The 20,071-nt window shown below is 38.8% G+C and overlaps 1 protein-coding gene across 6 annotated transcripts in view; it reads left to right on the top strand.

The window, feature by feature from the left end:
- The window catches only part of RABGAP1 (RAB GTPase activating protein 1), a 161,764-nt gene that overhangs the window by 3,862 nt on the left and 137,831 nt on the right, over positions 1-20,071 (top strand). For 4 of the 6 annotated variants that reach the window (XR_011255497.1, XR_011255498.1, XM_069582470.1 and 1 more), the window contains exon 1: positions 4,716-4,830. The gene's annotated coding sequence lies outside the window, so the exon portion shown is untranslated. Of the gene's footprint in view, positions 1-1,462; positions 1,621-4,715; positions 4,831-20,071 lie in introns of those variants that run through there. The other 2 variants (XM_069582468.1, XM_069582471.1) reach the window with 1 other exon arrangement.

Genomic DNA, 20,071 nt, shown 5'->3' with positions numbered 1-20,071 from the left:
TGGCTCAGCTGGTAAAGAATCTGCCCCAAATGCGGGAGACCTGGGTTTGATCCCTGGGTTGGGAAGATCCCCTGGAGAAAAGAATGGCTACCCACTCCAGTGTTCTGGCCTGGAGAATTCCATGGACTATAGTCCATAGGGTCGCAAAGAGTCGGAAAGTTGAATGACTTTCACTTTCACTAGTTATGTAAATGTTTATAAGTTTTTATAATCTTGCTCTATTGAACCTTTTTTGAATATATAATGACTTTCTTTGTCTCTTGGAAGTTTTTTAAAGTCTATTTTGTATAATCTTAATATAACCACCTGAAGCTCCCTTTTGGTTAGTACTTGCATAAAAATGCATAGAATATCTTTTTTTTAAAACCTAGTAATGTCTTTGGATCTAAAGTGAGTATTTTCTAGATTGCGTATTGCTGGAACATGTTTTTATTTTACCCATTCTGCCCATCTCTTGTCTTTTGATTAGAAAGTTTATGCCATTTACATTTAAAGACTGATAATGAGGAACTTATTTCTTCCATTTTGCTACTCATTTTCTATAGGCTTATAGCTTGTGTCTTTCATTTCTTCCATTACAGCCTTTTTTTGATTTTTTTGTAGTGAAAACTTTTGACTTACCTCTTATTTCCTTCTGTGTATATTCTGTAGACATTTCCTTTTTGGTTACCATGGGAATAACATTTAACAGCTCAAAATTGTAACAATTAAAATTGATACCAATTTCAGTAACAAGCAAAAACTGTCCTATATGGCTCTGTCTCCTCTTTGTTACTGGCTTTTACAGATTACATCTTTATACATTGTGTGTATAATAAATTAGACTAATATTTTTATGCATTTTCATTAAAATCATAAATTAAGTAAAATGGAGGTAAATGATACCTAATGATTCTGTAGTTGCCTGTATATTTTTCACCAGAGATCTTTATTTCTTCATATGACTTTTTCCTTTTGTTAAAATAAATTTATTTTAATTGGAGATTAATTACTTTACAATATTGTTGAGCATCCTTTCATTTCAACCTGAAGGATCCTCTTCATCATTTCTTGAAAGGTAGGTTTAGTGGTAATGAATTCCCTTAGCTTTTTTTTTTTTAATCAGAAAATGTCTTGATTTCTCCCTCATTTTTGAAGGACAGTTTTGCTAGATATAGAATTGTCCACCAAGAGTTTTTTTCATTCAGTACTTTTATCAACCTACTGCCTTCTGGCTTCTAAGATTTAAGATGAGAAATTGTCTGATAATCTTACTGAAGATCCCTTGTATGTGATGAGTATTCTCTCTTGTTGCTTTCAAGATTCTCTCTTTTCTTTGGCTTTCTACAGTTAGATTATTATCTTTTCTTCCCTTTCTCTCTTCTCCTTTTGGGATACTTATAATGGTACATTGTTTCTCTTAATAGTGTCCTGCAGACCTCTTAGGCTCTATTTAGTGTTCACATTTCTTTTTTCTTCTCAGATGGAGTAGGAAGAACATGGAATCCATCTCTACCTAGGCAACAATTATACTGGCAGAAGCTGTCTGAAGTAACTGTTTCGGAACTCTGGAGTCTATTTGAATGCTTGCATGTTCCAGGGGAAAATCTGGTTGGTCAACTGAGGTTATTTTCAGTCAAGGTGAGCCTTTATTGTGAATAGGTAGGAAACTATTCGTTCCTACCCCTCAACCCTGTTTATATTGCAGATATGGCTTGCTGGAGTCAGAGTGGGAAGAACCTTGTTCTCCAAATGCTAGAGTTCTATATTTTATTTTTATTGAAGTATAGTTGATTTACTATATTGTGTTAGTTTCAGGTATACAGCAAAGTGATTCAGTTTTATATATATATATATTTTTATTATGTTTTATTACAGGATATTGAACATAGTTCCCTATGCTATACAGTAGGACTTTGCTGTTTATTTATTTTATATATAGTAATCTGTATCTGCTAATGCCCAATTCCTAATTTATCCCTCCTGGACCCCTTTTCCCCTTTGATAAACATGTTTTCTATGTCTGTGAGTCTGCTTCTGTTTCATTGAGTAATCATTTGTGTCATATTTGAGAATTCACATAAAGTGATATCATATGGTATTTAGACAAAGACATTAAAACAGCTGTCTTAGAGTTGCTCATTGAGCTAAAAGAAAACATGGATGAAGTCTGGAAAATAATGTACAAAAAATGCAAATATCATTAAAGAAATAGAAACTATAAAAAGGAACTAAAATGAAAGTCTGGAGTTGAAAAGTACAACAGAGATAAGGAAAAAAAATTCATTTAGAGGGGATCAAAATATACTTTGGCCACCTGATGTGAGGAGTCAACTCACTGGAAAAGACCTTGATGCTTGGAAAGATTGAAGGCAAAAGGAGCAAGGGGCAGCAGAGGGTGAGATGGTTACATAGCATTATCGGCTCAATGGACATGAGTTTGCACAAACTCCGGGAGATCGTGGAGGACAGAGAAGCCTGCTGTGCCACAGTCCATGAGGTAGCAAAGAGTCATACATGACTTAGTGACTGAATAACAAAATCAGACTTGAGCAGGCAAAAGACAGAATCAACAAACTTGAAGGTATTTCCTTCCAACTCAGTTCCTTCCCACCCCCCCTCCCCCCACTTTCTTTTGCTTTAGTTCAGATGTTTCTAATCTGCCTAAGGTCAGAAAGTGATATTCAAAGTGTTCTATTTACTCCCTGTTTTGCCTTTTCTACTCCTACCAGAATGAACTTGTTTAAAATCCAAATCTGTTATTGGCACTATTCTTAGAAACTTCAAGGGCACCCTGTGTTTATAGATTGAACTTCATTTTCCTTATTTTAGCGTTTACGGACTTTTCCATTCTGGTTCCAGCTTACCACATCAATCTATTGAGCTTGAGATATAAATTCCATTTTCCAGGAAATATAAGGTCTAAGGAAACAAACTCAGTGACTTCTTGAGGAAACAACTGTTTAGATCCAGAAGACAGGAAATTTATACTTCAACTGGACTGATTTCTTCAGTAAGCCAGTGTCTTTCCATTTTTTTTCTAAAGTACTAGATTAAAAACTACTTAAGGGACATCACAACCAGACATAGTGTGTGGGCCTGGACTGGATGCTGATTTGGGAAAATTAGCTGTAAAAAATATATTTTGGTCAATGGAAACTTTGACTATAGTTAGGTATTAGCTGAGAGGAAAATTTACTGAAATGATATTACTGATTTGGAAAAGCCAGCTGTAAAAATACTTTTAGGTTGTTAGAAAATTTGAATGAGATCTAGGAATTAGATGAGAGGAAAATTTAGTGAAATGCTAAGGCAGATACTGTTAGTTGAATACAGCAGACTGTTTATGTGAGTTCATTTTGAAAAACAATATATGGACACAAGACTGTGTTTTAAACTTAATATTTGTAGTGGGAATCTGATATTTTTGAGGTTGTCCCTGTTTTGGATTTTTCTTCAGGACATACTCTAGTGATTCCGTAATAAAATTTTATTTAAAAGATTATGTTAAGATTTGTGTATGTATTGGGGAAATACATATGAATCAAGAAATACATGAAATGTATGGTCACCAAACTATTAAAAGTGGCTTTGTCAGAGTGTCGGGATTTCAGGAGATTTTGCTTTCTTTGTAATGTTATATCTGTTATTTAAATACTTTAAAATGGGTGTGTATTTCTGTTACATAACTGTGTAAGGAGAAGGAAGAAAGCTATTTTACTGTGGGAGTGCAGCCAAGTCTATTATAATAGACAAGTCACAAAGAGCACTGCAACAGAGCACAGCTTTTTTTTTTTTTGGCTGTCTCTGGTTGATCCACAGGAAAACTTTGCGAATGACTCATTTAGCCGGAAAAGAGTATACACGATTTGAATCAAGAAAATGAGGGAGAGGCTTTAGAATTATTTCATAAACTGTTAAGACTTAATTAGCACTTTTAATAATCATTATTTTTGTTTACAACTACATTGTAAATTCACTCAGGAGAGGGACTTTCAACTTCATTCTGTTGCTGTTGTTCTATCAGTTTTGTATGGCTTTTAAATAAAATCCCAGCCCCATCTTTGAATAGCACTCTGAAACAGTCTATTTTGTTCTATTTTGTGTGTCTCAAATGTCTCAAGGTAGTTGTGTTGTAGCCAGTCGCCCTTGATTTCAAAGTTAGAAAGTTTTGGCTTCTAGACGGAATCGTGTTCCTTAGGCTGGATTCCTTTGCAAAATGAGAAATATCATATCATTCTCAAGGTTTGTAGTAAAGCCAAGTGACATACCTATAAAGGAACCTACCTGTCGACAATTCCTGGCACTTTCTGCGCCCTCAATAAAGGCCAGGTGTGTTGGGTTAACATCATTAAGTGCGACTTTAGAAACAGCTTTTAAACGTTAAAGGTGAGGAAGGGATCCCTTGCTGTAGCACCAGTGACTTTGAGGTTGTACCCACCTTAGGCGCAACAGGTACTACCCAGCCTGCTACCCCCGCCAATCCTGCTCCCAGTCCCTGATGCAGCCACAGAGCCACTGTTGGCCACCGCGCGCACACTCCAGCCAGAGACGAGTCCAGCTCCCGACGAGCAGACTCCGCGCAGGCGCAGAATACGGAGGCGGGCCAAAAGCCCAGGTGGGGTCCGCGGAAAGGAAGTACGTCCCCGCCGCCTGTCGTTGGGCCAGTGGGGCGACTCGGCTTTGCCAAGGGCCTATTAGGCAGGGCAGGAGGCGGGGCGGAGGGCGGAAGGAGCGCTCTCACGTGAGTAGGGGGCGGGGAGGGCGGGGGCTGGGCGGCTGGGGAGGCCCAGGCGGCGGAGCCTCCGGGACGGCGAACGGCGGGCGGCGGAGGAGGAGACGGCGGGTCGGGTAGGGCCGCGTTTCCCCTCCTCCTCCTCCCACCCACCAAGCCCAGGGGGGCAATCCTCGGACGGTCCCTGCGGGGAGCCAGCCTCTGTTCTTATCCCGCGGGGCTGGGCAGGCGAGACTGCCTTCAGCTCCCTCGACGAGCCGGGTTCTGAGGGGAGCAGTGATTGGGGGGAGGGGGAGCAGCGGCCCTGGGGGCGGGGGGGTGAGGACGCATGCGCAAGCGGGAACGCTCGGACAGCCCCTGCCCAAACCGGTTCCCCCTGTCCGGGTGGGTGTATGCCTTCCCGGTGGTGCACTTGTGGCCGTCTCTCTCGCCCCCTCTGCAAAGCCGGTTTGTCTCTTGACTTTTTATGTTTGGAGAGAGGTCCTGTTGGAGAATTTGGCTGCTCCCTCCGCCTCAGTTTCTCCCCGTTGCTCGCTGGGCCTGTACCTGTGACTTAGGCTGGCTTCGGCCTCAAGCTAGCTTCCTGGGCTGCGCCTGATTTGAAAGGCTTGCTTTATTCTAGTGTCGGTCTACCATCTCGTGTTGGCCTTTCCATCTCATTTTCCCACCTGCTATCGAAGTGTCCCCAGTAGCCCCGTCTTCCCAGATTATTTTAAGTGTCTGCCCTCAGTACCTCATTGCTGTATCGTGATTCCGAGCAGCCTAAAGGGCTTTAGGTGTTGAGCCCGAGGATCACGCCAGACTTCCAGGAGTTCGCTGTCCATTGCCTGGTGGTACTTTAGTGTCCCTTCTCTTCTAAAATTCGGATTATCTGCAACTGCCTTTACAGTCATCTCCATATTTACGATTCCTTTATCTTGAAAGCAAAAGCCCTAGCAGACTATGCTGTTGGTACGCTATAAGTGCCCCCATTAAATCGTCTTCCGACTTGAATTGGAGCTCTTTTGAGGTTTTTTTGTTTGTTGTCAGGGGCGGGGGCGGGGAACAAGGTTTCACAATTCACTTAATGTTTTCATTCAAATAAACACCTGTGTTCACATACGTGGGACTGGAGTAGTGAGTCGCGAGTGTGTGTCTGTATCCCAGCTGCTTTGTTTAGGAGGAGGAAAAAAAGAAAGTGAATTGAACTGAGTTTGTCACATTAAAACTGAGGTTTAGAAAGTTGAAAAACTTAGGTTCCAAAGGAGTGTACGTTTTCGTTTTTAAACGAAGGACCTGTTGGCCTTAATTCTAGCGTGTATAAGGTGCTATTTTAATGTATATTTAAGGTTTTATTTGGGTTTACTTATTAAAACCTGAAAACGAGTAAGGGACAGAGTTGTTTAAAATCTTCCTTTGTAGACCTCAGTTTCTGTTAATAAAATTTGAGTCCGCGATTGATTTGTATTTATTAGTAATGGGTTCAATACGTATTATCAATTCAACTTTGTCATTAAAGTTGAACTATTGCTATGTTATGGGACACAGTTCCTTTTCGTTTCAGGTTTATAACTTAGTTTACAGTTAACTAGCTCAGCTCATCGGTATTAAGGTATATATTTGGGTAATTATTAACTGCGTACAGTTTGGCTTTTTTTTGCATAATTTTCTTGTTTTTACTTTTAAAAAATGTTAAGTATAGTTGATTTTGGCATAGTGCTCTATTAGCTTGCAAGTGTTTAACCTGGATAAAATTGTAGTTTAGTAGGACTGTAAAAGTGAAGACACTTGTTTCCTATCTCTTCTACTGCATATTGAAAGAAGTGTATTATGCATGTTATCTACATAAGGGAACATAGTTTTTCATAAACATATCTCAACCATACAGCCTTGGTTTCATTAAAGAAGTCGTTTTCTATTATTGAGTACGTTTCTAGCTAAACTTTACAGCCCAGATTCTTTTATTTAGAGAAGTCGTTATCTTTTATTGAGCACATTTTCAGTTGAAGTGTTTCCAGCTAACATGAAGCCTACTTTGAAGGTCTCACCATTTCACAGTGATTATTTTAACATGTGCCCTTTGAGTACCAGCTTCAGAAAATAATTAGTTTCAGTCAGTTCTACTGTGGTGTGTCTTTATAGTTGCTGATGTGCTGAGTTTCTGACATAGGCTGCACAAGTGTTATCTTTGTGGTTGTCACTATAATCAGATACTACACTTTTCAAACATGTGCAATAAGTGAACATAAAACTTAATCTTTCTTAGAGCTAGAACTCAAACATTAAAGAAGTGCTAATTTAACCAGTGTTCATAAAGCAAAGTTCGGCATGCATTTGGGTGCTTTGTATGTAACTGCCTTGTTTTATTGATTTTCCATAGTTAGATTCTAAAGAAAGAAAATCCAAGGCTAAGGACTTGGCTATCCATGGGTATACCTGATAAAACATAAAAATTCAACAGCTGTTTCTTTTTCCATAAGATAGTTACCTGGTCTCCCCTCCCAGGCTCTCCAGTTTTTTGTTGATCCTAAGATCCCTATTTTTCAGAAAACTTGTAATCCAGAGCAATACTGGATAGACACTTAAATTTACATTATAACCACTCTTGTTGACCCCTAACTGCCTTGTTTCTCTTCATGTGTGAAGACTGACCAAATATGGCAGTTTGCAAGTCATGAACAGTTTAGTTTATAGAGTTTAGCTTGGAAGTTTCCTCTTGCCAGAACAACTGTATTACTCTGAGGTAATCACCAGAACTTTTTGAAGGTTTTATTTTTCTATCAAGTAGAGTTCTATAAGGCCTAACTTTTCCCCCAAATCCCCTTTTCTGTAGATCATAAAATAGTATAAATAAAGCCCTAAACTTCTTTTAAGTTCATGCTTCACATTAAATGGTATATATTACCTTGGCTCTAAAGCATTTGAAGTGTATTTTCTCAATTACGTAGCCTGGTGCTGAATTTGGAGGTTTAGGCTTCTTTGGAGTTAATGCATGATTGTTACCTATCTCCAGTTAGTTGCATCAGCTTTTATGTAATAAGTCCCAACTCCTTGTCATCTGTTAATCTTTGTGGCAATAATTTTTTCTGCCTAATAAAATATGACATCTCTTAAGGTACATTAGCTAATTACTTTCTGTGATAACTAATAAAATGTTATTAACCCTTAAAGCTTAACAATAATTTGACTTTTTAAAATTTCTTTTCCTCATTTTCCCTTATTTATATACCCTTTGGTAGTTATAATCAAGAATCTTTGGTTATCATCTTATTTTCCAGCTTCTGAGGGTGGTCCTTGTGTCAGAAAATGTACAGAATATTTCTTTGGGAATGTATTTTAAATGTTGTCATAGTTATTAAGAGATAGTATTTAAGGCTAAATTGGATTAAATGTTGGGTGTTTGTATAACACTACTGCTGCTGCTAAGTCACTTCAGTAGTGTCCGACTCTGTGTGACCCCATAGATGGCAGCCCACCAGGCTTCCCCATCCCTGGGATTCTCCAGGCAAGAACACTGGAGTGGGTTGCCATTTCCTTTTCCAATGCATGAAAGTAAAAAGTGAACTATGAATTAATCATTTTAATATTTTTACTATAGATTAATAAACTTTCTTATGCCCTTGAAATACGCTGATGAACGGATTCCAGCAAGGTGAGAATAGAGACATGTCATGTAAATCTCTTTTGCTGTGATACATGATTTCCTCTGGTATACCTGCAAAAGAGAAATGGTTACATCTTTATCGTAGTTACCTGTTGAATTCTCTGTGAATTGGTGAAAAATCTGATTTGTGACCTCAAAAGCTAATTCTTAGATAAAAAAACTGTTCCCTAACAGAAACATATATTTGTTATTTTTATATTTTTGCTTTTTGGTTGTGAGTAAAGATCTTTTTAGACAGGTTTAAAAGCATCTGTGAGGAGGAGGAGGAGGAAGGTTCAAGAGGGAGGGGGACATATGTACTCTACGGCTGATTCATGTTGATGTTTGGCAGAAACCAACAAAATTCTGTAAAGCAATTATGCTTCAATTAAAAAATAAAGGTAAAAAAACAGAACTTGTTAACTATCCCCTAACAAAGAAATAATATAAATTAAAACAGAAATCTCTGACACTAAATTGAGTATGTGTGAATTCTTTTCTCTTACATGGTGCCTATTCCAGTGCTGTGAGTGAAAATGCTCAGTAAATGTTTTTTGGTTGTCCACTCCACCATTCATCCCAGGGACGTTGGAGCCTGGTGGGCTGCCGTCTATGGGGTTGCACAGAGTCAGATACGACTGAAGCGACTTAGCAGCAGCAACCACCCCCGCCCCCTCATTCAACACTCTTAACAAATGTCCCACCATCCTTGTATAAATATGGACCAGGGCACTCATACATCAAAAGATTCAGAAAACTTCTGTGTCTTCTGTTAAACATTCATGGTTTGTCTTCACACATTCCCCTGAAAATCAGAGATCGTGAAAAAGAGAAACCATTTTACTGCATTAATCTCAGGCTTTGGTCATCTAGCAAATGACTTGTTGGCTTGGCATTAAGTTCACGTGGTTTAAACATTTCAGATCCAAATACAGACACGTTGGTATTCTAAATGGAATAGATCAATCTTTTTCACTATGTGTGAGAAGGAACTATATTGAGTAATTTCCTAAAAACAGGAAAAGTCTTTAGAAAATCCTGTATTGCATAAAATTTTAGCTTTTATATTTATAGAACTGGTGTAAATTATATTATGCTTGGGAAATCCATTCCAGAAAAAGTTAATACAGTTCAGTTCAGTCGCTCGGTAAGGTCTGACTTTGCGACTCCATGGACTGCAGCATGCCAGGCTTCCCTGTCCATCACCAACTCCCAGAGGTTGTTCAGACTCATGTCCCATCCAGTCGGTTATGCCATCCAACTATCTCATCCTCTGTCATCACCTTCTCCTGCCTTCAATATTTCCCAGAATCGGGTCTTTTCCAATGAGTCAGTTCTTTGCATCTGTTGGCGAGAATACTGGAGTTTCAGCTTCAGCATCAGTCTTTCTAATGAATATTCAGGACTGATTTCCTTTAGGATTGACTGGTTTGATCTCCTTGCAGTCTAAGGGTCTCTCAAGAGTCATCTTCAACACCACAATTCAAAAGCATCTATTCTTTGGCTCTCAGCTTTCTTTATAGTCCACCTCTCACATCCTTACGTGACTACTGGAAAAACCATAGCTTTGACTAGACAGACTTTTGTCAGCAATGTAATGTCTCTGCTTTTTAATATGCTGTCTAGGTTGGTCATAGCTTTTCTTCCAAGACGATTGTCTTTTTAATTTCATGGCTGTATTCACCATCTGCAGTGATTTTGGAGCCCAAAAATATAGTCTGTCACTGTTTCTGTTGTTTCCGCATCTATTTGCCATGAAGTGATGGGACCAGATGCTGTGATCTTAGTTTTTTGAATGTTGAATTTTAAGGCAACTTTTTCACTCTCCTCTTTCACTTTTATCAAGAGTCTCTTCGGTTCCTCTTTGCTTTCTGCCACAAGGGTAGTGTCACCTGTTTATCTGAGGTTATTGATATTTCTTCCCAGCATCTTGATTCCAGCTTGAGCTTCATCCAGCCCGCCATTTTGCATGATGTACTCTGCATGTAAGTTAAATAACAGGATGACAATATACAGCCTTGACGTACTCCTTCCCTTATTTGGAACCAGTCTGTTGTTCCATGTTCGGTTCTAACTGTTGCTTCTTGAACTGCATACAGATTTCTCAGGAGGCAGGTCTGGTATTCCTGTCTCTTTAAGAATTTTCCACTGTTGTAATCCACATAGTCAGAGGCTTTGGCATACTCACTAAAGCAGAAGTAGATGTTTTTCTGACATTCTCTTGCTTTTTCTATGATCCAAGGGGTGTTGGCAATTTGATCTCTGGTTCCTCTGCCTTTTCTAAATCCAGCTTGAACGTTGGGAAGTTCACGCTTCATGTACTGTTGAAGCCTGGCTTGGAGAATTTTGAGCATTACTTTACTAGCATATGAGATGAGTGCAATTGTGCGGTAGTTTGAGCATTCTTTGGCATTGCCTTTCTTTGGGATTGGAATGAAAACGGACCGTTTCCAGTCCTGTGGCCACTGCTGAGTTTTCCAAATTTGCTGGCATGTTGAGTGCAGCACTTTCACAGCATCATCTTTCAGGATTTGAAAGAGCTCAACTGGAATTCCATCACCTCCACTAGCTTTGTTCGTAGTGATGCTTTCTAAGGCCCACTTGACTTCACATTCCAGAATGTCTGGCTCTAGATGAGTGATCACACCATCATGATTATCTGGGTCATGAAGATCTTTTTTGTATAGTTTTTCTGTGTATTCTTGCCATCTCTTCTTAATATCTTCTGCATCTGTTAGGTCCATACCATTTCTGTCCTTTATTGGGCCCATCTTTGCATGAAATGTTCCCTTGGTATCCCTAGTTTTCTTGAAGAGGTATCTAGTCTTTCCCATTCTATTGTTTTCCTCTACTTCTTTGCATTGATCCCTGAAGGAGGCTTTCTTATCTCTCTTTGCTATTCTTTGAAACTCTGCATTCAAATGGGTATATCTTTCCTTTTCTCCTTTGCCTTTAGCTTCTCTTTTCTCTGCTATTTGTAAGGCGTCCTCAGACAACCATTTTGCCATTTTGCTTGAGGATGGTCTTGATCACTGCCTCCTGAACAACCTCATGAACCTCCATCCATAGTTCTTCAGGCACTCTGTCTATCAGATCTAATCCCTTGAATCTATTTGTCACTTCCACTGTATAATCATAAGGGATTTGATTTAGGTCACACCTGAATGGTCTAGTGGTTTTCCCTGCTTTCTTCAATTTAAGTCTGAATTTGGCAATAAGGAGTTCATGATCTGAGCCACAGTCAGCTCCCGGTCTTGTTTTTTCTGACTGTATCGAGCTTCTCCATCTTTGGCTACAAAGAATATAATCAATCTAATTTCAGTGTTGACTGTCTGGTGATGTCCATGTGTAGAGTCTTCTCTTGTGTTGTTGGAAGAGGATGTTTGCTATGACCAGTGCATTACAAACCAGTTCATGTAATTTCACTACTTATATGGATTACTTCGAGTAGTCAGATTCATAAAGACAGAAAGTAGGGTGTTGGTTGCCTGGGGGAATAGGAATTGGCATTTAATAGGTACAGAGTCTCAGTTGGGGAAGATGGAAAAGTTCTAGAGATAGGTTGTGGTGATGGTTGCACTAAATATAAATATACTGAAAGCCATGAAACTATACACTTAAAAATGGCTAAAGTGGTAAAACTTAATGTATAAAGATTGAATTTTTTAAATCTTTTTTTAATTAAGAAAGCTTTTGACTGAGTTATATGTCTTTAAGGTATCTTTAATGGTTCATCTGAAATCAAGCTGAAAGAGTCACTTCATAGTTTAAAGAAGTTAATTGTGACAGACATTATGGGTTAAAATTTGCCTAACAGTGACTTTTTTGTAAGCTGGTTTTTCTTGCCTATATGTGCTGTAGGCCCAAGATGGTTAAGTTTCATTTTCTTTCTGATTTTTAAAGCTAAGCTAAAATTATTTGGAAGGCTTAAAGTAATAGGTTCTCTAAGCTCGCTAAAATAATTCAAAGACTCAGTCATCAGATTCAAAAGTCAGGCTTAAATAAAGACACCTCAATTGTTTAGCAATTAGTAGTGGTGGAAAAGAATTTATTTTTCTAAAGATGGGATGATTTCTCATGGAGTTTTGTTAGATTCATGCCGCTCTTCCCAGGGATATGTTGAGAGAAGTTCGTATGATGTGCAGGGAAACAAACCTCAAATCCAGGAAAAAAGCTGAGATTAATATCATATGATTTTAAAATACAACATCTTTGTAGTTGTTTAATTTTATTGAGCTACAGACCCACAGGCATTGGCCTGCTAAGCATCTTTGGGACTTGACTTGTCCCAAAGCAGCATCTTTGCTGCTTTCTGACTTGTCCTTTACTGAACAGAGAGTAATCTTATCAGATCTGTGTTTTAGAAGAGTACAACTGGGAACAACATAGAATATGGATTGGAATGGGTAGAGAATGGTACTAGAACAACAAGGAGGAGAGATGCATTCCTGAAAAGGACAGGCACCTTGATCCCTGGGATCAAGTTGTCTCTCTGAACTTAAGCATTATTGAGCCATTCTAAGCCTCAGTTTGTCATATGAAGTTCATACCTATCTGGCAAGGGTAGTATAAAGATTAGTAACAATGCATGTAAAGCTTCTAAGTACTATGTGGGGCATATAATTGATATTCAGGAACTGGTAAGTAGTGTTCTGTCTTTAAATTTAGCAAGATAATTTAAGTATCATCCATGTGTGTGTACATGCTAAGTCGGTTCAGTTGTGTCCGACTCTTTGCAACCTGTGGTCTGTAGCCTTCTAGGCTGCTCTGTCCATGGGATTCTCCAGGCAAGAATACTGGAGTGGGTTGCCATGCCCTCCTCCAGGGAATCTTCCCAATCCAAAGATTGAACCTGTGGCTTCTGCATTGCAGGCTAATTCTTTTAACACTGAGCCACTGGGGAAGCTGAAGTATTATCTTTAAGACTCCCTAAAGCTGTACTCATTTTTGCACCGGTGGAGCAACAGAAATGATGGGGATTGGGAGGGAAGTGATGAGAGAATGTTTGGGTTCAGAGGGAATCCAAGATTTGGCTCAGTGGTGGTTAACTCCTTTTCACAGTAGGAAACTTAAAGAAGAGTTAGTCAGGCACAGTCAAGGTAGTTGTGGTGGTTTTGTTTTGTTTTTTGTTTTTTTTAGTTTCTATCCCAGTCATTCATATCTGCACCCCCAGACATGCTTGTAGTGTAGCATTTTTGTCATTTGTTTCACGGTCCATAAACCCTGCCACTTAAACAGTGAACAAGTATTAGCCATCCAGTCACATTTATTAAATACTGCCATAAACAAGCATATGGAGATAATATAAGTAAACCCTTAGAGATTCCTATCCAAAAGTAGTTAGTTCAAAGGGACTGTGTGTGCTCATTGTATTCCCAGTGTTTACTGTGGTGGTTTATACTAAATAATTGTTTCTGAAATGAATGATCAATATAGTGTAGGAGAAAAGAGGTATAACATTTTACTGTGTGATAAATGTAATTCTGTGATAGAATTAAAAAGCAAGCAAACAAAAAGCCTTAGGAGCCCTAGAGGGAAATAAGGATTATTTTAGGAGGGAAAAGGAGGTTAAATATTTGATTGTATCACTGTGTTGCTTGTGGGGGAGTAGGACTAATTGGAGAAATGAAGACACATTCCGGGCTTAAGAAATGGCATGAGCAAAGGTTTGAAAGCATAAAAATGCATGGCATAATTGGAGTTGCCTGGTATGGTTTGATAGAGGGAGATCAGACTAGAATGAGAGATTGGCTCCAGATTTTTAAGAATTAATGATAGAAAGAACTTGGATTTTTCTGCTTTCAGTCAGGAGCAATCCAAGGAAGGGGTCAGATATGTGGTCAAATCTGAATTTTAGAGATTAGCTATGAGGCCTTGATAATGACTAGAGAAAGTCTAGAAAGAGAGACTTACGTTGTAGCAAAGTTGAAAGAGAATAAAATACAAGAGAGTGACATGAAAGATGGCAAAGAAAGAACAAATTTGGGATATGTTTTGGAACTAAAATCTATTACAATTCCAAGGGAGAATGAGAAAAGGAGTCAGGGATGGGGGGGGGGTGCATTTCCATCTTGAATCAGTGGTTATTAACCACTGATAAGGAAGCTATGAGGAAGAATATGCTTGTGTGAAGATGGGCTCTGCTTTGGATATATAGAGTCGATTTTGAGATGGGCATGGGATACGTGTAGCAGATCCCACCTATGTATTCTCATAACACCATATGCATACCTCTTAGTACACCAGGCACTATACTGTAATTACTTGTTTGCTTGTCCACGTTCTCTACTGTAAGCCTGTCCAGGGTAAAGAGTACCTTTCCTCACCATAACACTATACCTAGTGCCTGGCTCATAACAGATACTCAGTACTGAATAGGTTAAAAAAAAAAAAAAAGAAAGAAAAAAACCATAGAACAAAACACATGAAATTAGGGAGAAAAACAGGGCTACAGTATCATCAGCATACAAAAAAAGTTACAACACAGGAAGTACTGAGATAGCTAGGGGCATGTATGGAAGGAGGAGGACAGGATGAATTTTGAGTGGGCAGGGATTTTCCTGGTTGTTCAGTGGTGAAGACTCCACACCCTCAATCAGTGCAGGGGTAGTGGGTTTGATCCCTGGTCAGGGAACTAGATCTGTACAGCCAAATATTTCTTTGAAAAAGTAAGGAGTGGGCAGAGAAAAAGGAACTTGAAAGACAAATGATAAAAGGTGCTGGAGGTGGAAAATGGAAGCAAAGAGAGTTTCACAATAAGGAAATGATAAGCATTTTCATTTATTTCAGCCAGTGGAAATAAGATGAGAACTGAAAAGAATTGTTCATTGTTGATTTTTATTTGTTTATATATGTATGTGTGTCTATACACACACATATATGTATTTTTTCCTTTTTGAATGGATGCTCAGAGTGTTAAAACACCCAACGTCACATAGACAAGGTTTGAATTCAGTTTTTAAAAGAGGTTTAGTAAGGGTTGGTGAGAGTTACAGTAGCCAGATTTTGAGAGGGACTGCTCGGTGAGAGTGGGGAGTCCTACTGAAGTGGAGGAGCAGTTAATGCTCCTTCAGGAAGAATGTCCGGAAAACCAAGGAAATAAAGATGAACTGGAGTGCTTGGACTAGTGGCCAGAAACAAGCACATTTTACTTGTCTCAAGTATGTCAAGTTCAATTACAAGTATCACTCGCATCTCTTTTATCAGGTTTGGTAGGTCACTTTTTGGGAGGTGATTTTTGCTCTACTAATTGCACATTAGCAAATCCATACCACTGCAAGTTCACTGTTTATGTTACTACTCTGAATAATGTTAGAAAAATACAAATATCTGATGATATTCCCTCCAAAAGTTCAAGTTTTTAAAAAGTAAGCACTGCTTTTGAAGAACTATCAGAAGAGTTCTTATCATGGCTAGTTCTTTACCTTTTCACTCTCCTTTAGCAGGTTTATAGTTTTAAGGGGAGACTGAGAATGAAAATGAATCTTTGTTCATTCAACAAGATTGAGGTACATTTTATACCACAGTCTTTGCAGAAGTGCATTGTTGAGCATAGAGTTGTCACTGTGGTACAGAGGGGACTATAACATAACTGAACCTTTGGTTTTGATGTATGAGGTTGCATAATTAAGTAAAATTACTTATCATTTTAAGTTACTTGACTTATTAAAGGAGCTAGAATGAAGCATCCCTGCACTAGTACTCACCAACCTGGCCCTGTTGGTAACTGGACATGTTGTAAGGGTCTAGGCTCATCACTTACATAAAGGGAGACAAACTGAGTGCCTCCCAGATACAGAGTTGTTAAGATGATAAAATGAGATGAAGGTGTACATTTTAGTAATCTGTAAAGTGTTTATACAGAGATACAAAGTATTCTTTTATGTTTACTTAAGTATAAAAAAGTTAGATACTGACCTGGTGGCTAAGACCGTTAAGAATATGCCTGCAACGCAGGAGAGCCCATTCGATTTCTGGGTTGGGAAGATCCCTTGGAGAAGGGAATGGCAACCCACTCCAGTATTCTTGCCTGTTGGGCTACAGTCGGTGAAGCTGCAAAGAGTCGGACACTACTGAGCGACTAACACTTTCACTTTCAAATTAGACTGGAACTAGAAGTGTTACATATATTTTGTGCTAATATTGTTTCCTAAGTTACCAAAATCTGTTGATATTTGTTAGTTCTTTTAAAATTGGGAGTTGGTTTCACTCTCCAGTTAATGAAAGAGTGAAATGGAAAAGAACTGGCCATAATCAAGGCTCTTGACAATCCTTCAATAGCAATTGGCTCTTGGTTAGACATATATCTAATTCTTAGTGTGTCCTGGTTTCTGCTGTACAGCATGAATCAGCTGGAAGTATGCATATATCCACTCCTTCAGCCTCTCTCCCACTCCTGTCCCCTCCCCCCATCCCAGCCCTTCTTGGTTGTCACAAAGCGCGAGTTGAGCTCCCGTGTTACATGGTAGGGTATATATATCAGTGCTACAGAGAGTAATTTTTATAATGACTCTGTGAGGTAGGTAGTACACCATTTTCATTTACGGAAACTGAGGCTTGGTGTGACCAAGCTTACACTATTATTCAGTGGTAGAACCAGCATACTAACTTGTATTTTTTTCTAACTCTTAACTGTTTGCTTTACCATCATACATAATGACTTCTATTCTTGCTGTCAGTTATAAAAGCTGCTCTTGCTTTTTTCATTGAGTGACTCTTGTTATCTTACATCTTTTATTTGCCATTTATCCTATTTCTTTAGTACACATTTGAGCACTTTCTATGGCCAGTTATTCTTTCACTTATTAGGGCTACAGCAGCTAATGAAACAGGCAGAAATCCCTGCCCTTATGCTTACATGATATTTAAAAACAAATTATGATTACAAGGTAAATGTGTCAAACAGTGATAGGTGGTATGGAGAAAAATAGAAAGGAGGATGGTAGTGTAGGGTGTTTGGGGGGAGGAAGTTTGTACTTTAGTGTCCATGAAAATTAGAGTAGGGGGCTTCTTGTGGTAGCTGGTGTAAGTAGGGATGAAGAGCAACAAAATTGGTTCTGATGGTCTCGAGACAGAGATTGCGAATACTCTAGAGTTTTTCCAGGAGTATATGAAGTTCTTGGGCACCTCTTTGTTGTGGAGACCAGGGGAGGGCGGGGTGGTCTTATCTAGAATCCCTGGAGCTTGTGGACTGACTTCATTTCTGCCCATTGAGGCTGGAGAAGGGGAGCCTTATTACATAACCCCTCCTGGACTGCTTAGTGTTTTGATAAATCTCATTCCTTCTGAGTGATTCAGTTACTTTCAGGGGCCAAAACAAACAGTAAAGTATCTTATAAAGTGTACTTTCCTGTCACCTCCTCAAAGAAAATAGGTTGAACTTGGAGCCTGCCAAATCTTCTCAGTGTAAATACCAAAGTATATTATTTTTGCGTCTAGAATATTGTAGAATGTTGTTAATGTCTCTGAGATTATTGCTTTAGAAAACTTTTCCAGGCCCTCTGCTATCTTCGGAGAAGGCAGTGGCACCCCACTCCAGTACTCTTGCCTGGAAAATCCCATGGCTGGAGGAGCCTGGTAGGCTGCAGTCCATGGGGTCGCTAACAACTGAGCGACTTCACTTTCACTTTTCACTTGCATGCATTGGAGAAGGAAATGGCAACCCACTCCAGTGTTCTTGCCTGGAGAATCCCAGGGACGGTGGAGCCTGGTGGGCTGCCGTCTATGGGGTCGCAGAGTTGGGCACGACTGAAGTGACTTAGCAGCAGCAGCAGCTGCTATCTTACTATTAGTAACATTTTTTAAAACCTGGGAAAAAGACTAATTAAGCATGAAAACCTTACCTAAAGGACAAGTTCTAAAAAAGATAGAGACTCCTTTATCTGATACTGAGTGTTGTGGAACAAGGCCCAGATGTGTCACATGGGAAAGCATTGCCATCTAAATGAAAGTTTTTTATTTTGCTTCTAACCAGTTAAATTACAGCCATTACCTTGAACAAATTATACCCTCTCTCTAAGCCTCAGTTTCCTAATCTGTGAAACAGATATGTGAGTATTAAGTTTGATGTTGAGGGAACACAACATCAGATTTTAACACAATATAAATAGGTACTGTTAAAATGTCAAACTGCTGTGGGAACAGAAATGAGGCGGGCAGTGCTTTTGACTCTGGGGAGAGATGGGCAGGCTTCTTGGAAAAGGAGGGTTATTGGGTCACAAATGATTATTTGGAGTTGACTGAGTACTGAAGCAAGGGAAGCACTTTAGGAAGAAGATCCTGTGAGAGCAGACACCTCAAGGGATTAAAATATATATCCTCAGCAAAGACATTTCCTCCTCTACTATATTTCTTAACTCTTCAACATGTTTCCATAGTTTTCTTTACCCTAAGTCAGTACCTATTAACTTGTTCAATATCCCTGTGTTCTCTACCAAATTATAAGTTGCTTTGGGGCAAGAATCTAATTTTTCTTGTTTAGCATATTTTGTTTTTTATAAACTGGAAACTTGGGAAATAGTCATTGCATGAATGAAGAAGAACTGCATTTTTAAAAGTTTTCAGAAGTACATTTGAAGCATCTCTATGCTACACTATGCATTTAGATACAGTCCTATGAAATGTAGAGCCTTTAAACAAGGAAATCAGCTTAAATAGAAAGCAGCAAGGAGTCCAGGGTTTGAGCTTTAGTTATACCCGATTAAATGACCCTACAACTCTTGGGGTTGCCATTTCCTTATCTGTTGAACAGTACTGCTAACTGTATAAGTTTTCTTCCAACTACAGTAGTCAGAGATTGGGTAGTTTTTGCTGCCAGGTGCTTAGCCACATGTTAGCTTTTGAGGGAAAATTAGTGCTTGGCGTATGGTGTATTGCTCAATAAATATATGTTCAATAACAATCTAAAACGTAGATCTGGACCTCTTCTTTAATAAATTCTCAGAATTTTTACCTCTGAGGTATATAAGATGAGCATACTGTGAGAGCAACATTTTTAAAGAGCGAGGTTTGTTTATTGGTTAAAGCTGAGTATAGTGTTGTATTATTCGTTCCGTGGTGGTTTTGGCAACCAAATGGGAACTGCCACAAAATATGCAGAACCAGATTTTTAAATGATACATGAGTTTGAATTTTATCCCATGAGTCAGTAATTGAATGGATTTTCATAAATGACACATTTTTTTCTGCTGCTTTGCTGGAAATTTTTGGCCTGAAACTTCTTTATTGATAATGTTCATTTTGAGTTGGGTTCTAAGAAACTGTGGGATGGGATTATTGAGTTTTTAATAGACCTCTGATTTCGTGCTACATACAATATTTCCCTGCTCTAAAATTTATGCTTGCCCTGAATTTATTTTTCTTTGGGGTTAATGTGAAATTTTGTTTCTTAGAACGGGTTGTTAGTATGAATGTCAGCGATGTGAGGGAAACCTTACTGTCCTGCATGCATGTTTGTTGTCCTAAGTGCTTTCAATTTCATTTGTGCAGCTTTACAAAGAAGAGGATAGACACTGAGTTTAGTACATTTTATGTTCTCTAGGAAGAGTAGAGTTACCAGAATGCCGAGGAAATTAGTGTAGGTAGGCAGAGTTATTCTCAAGGAAATGTTTTTATTTGTTTATTTTTTTGAAATCTGAACTACCTTGGCCCTGAATTTCATTGAATACCCTTATATATGGAATAAAAAAGCCTAACCTGTAAGTAGCGAAAGTCTTTGGAAAATATTTTGAAAGTTT

Source organism: Ovis canadensis, chromosome 3, assembly GCF_042477335.2.
Source record: "Ovis canadensis isolate MfBH-ARS-UI-01 breed Bighorn chromosome 3, ARS-UI_OviCan_v2, whole genome shotgun sequence".
NCBI classification, from domain to species: Eukaryota; Metazoa; Chordata; class Mammalia; order Artiodactyla; family Bovidae; genus Ovis; species Ovis canadensis.
Note: the sequence above shows the minus strand (reverse complement) of the source record. Positions and strands in the feature narration are given on the sequence as shown.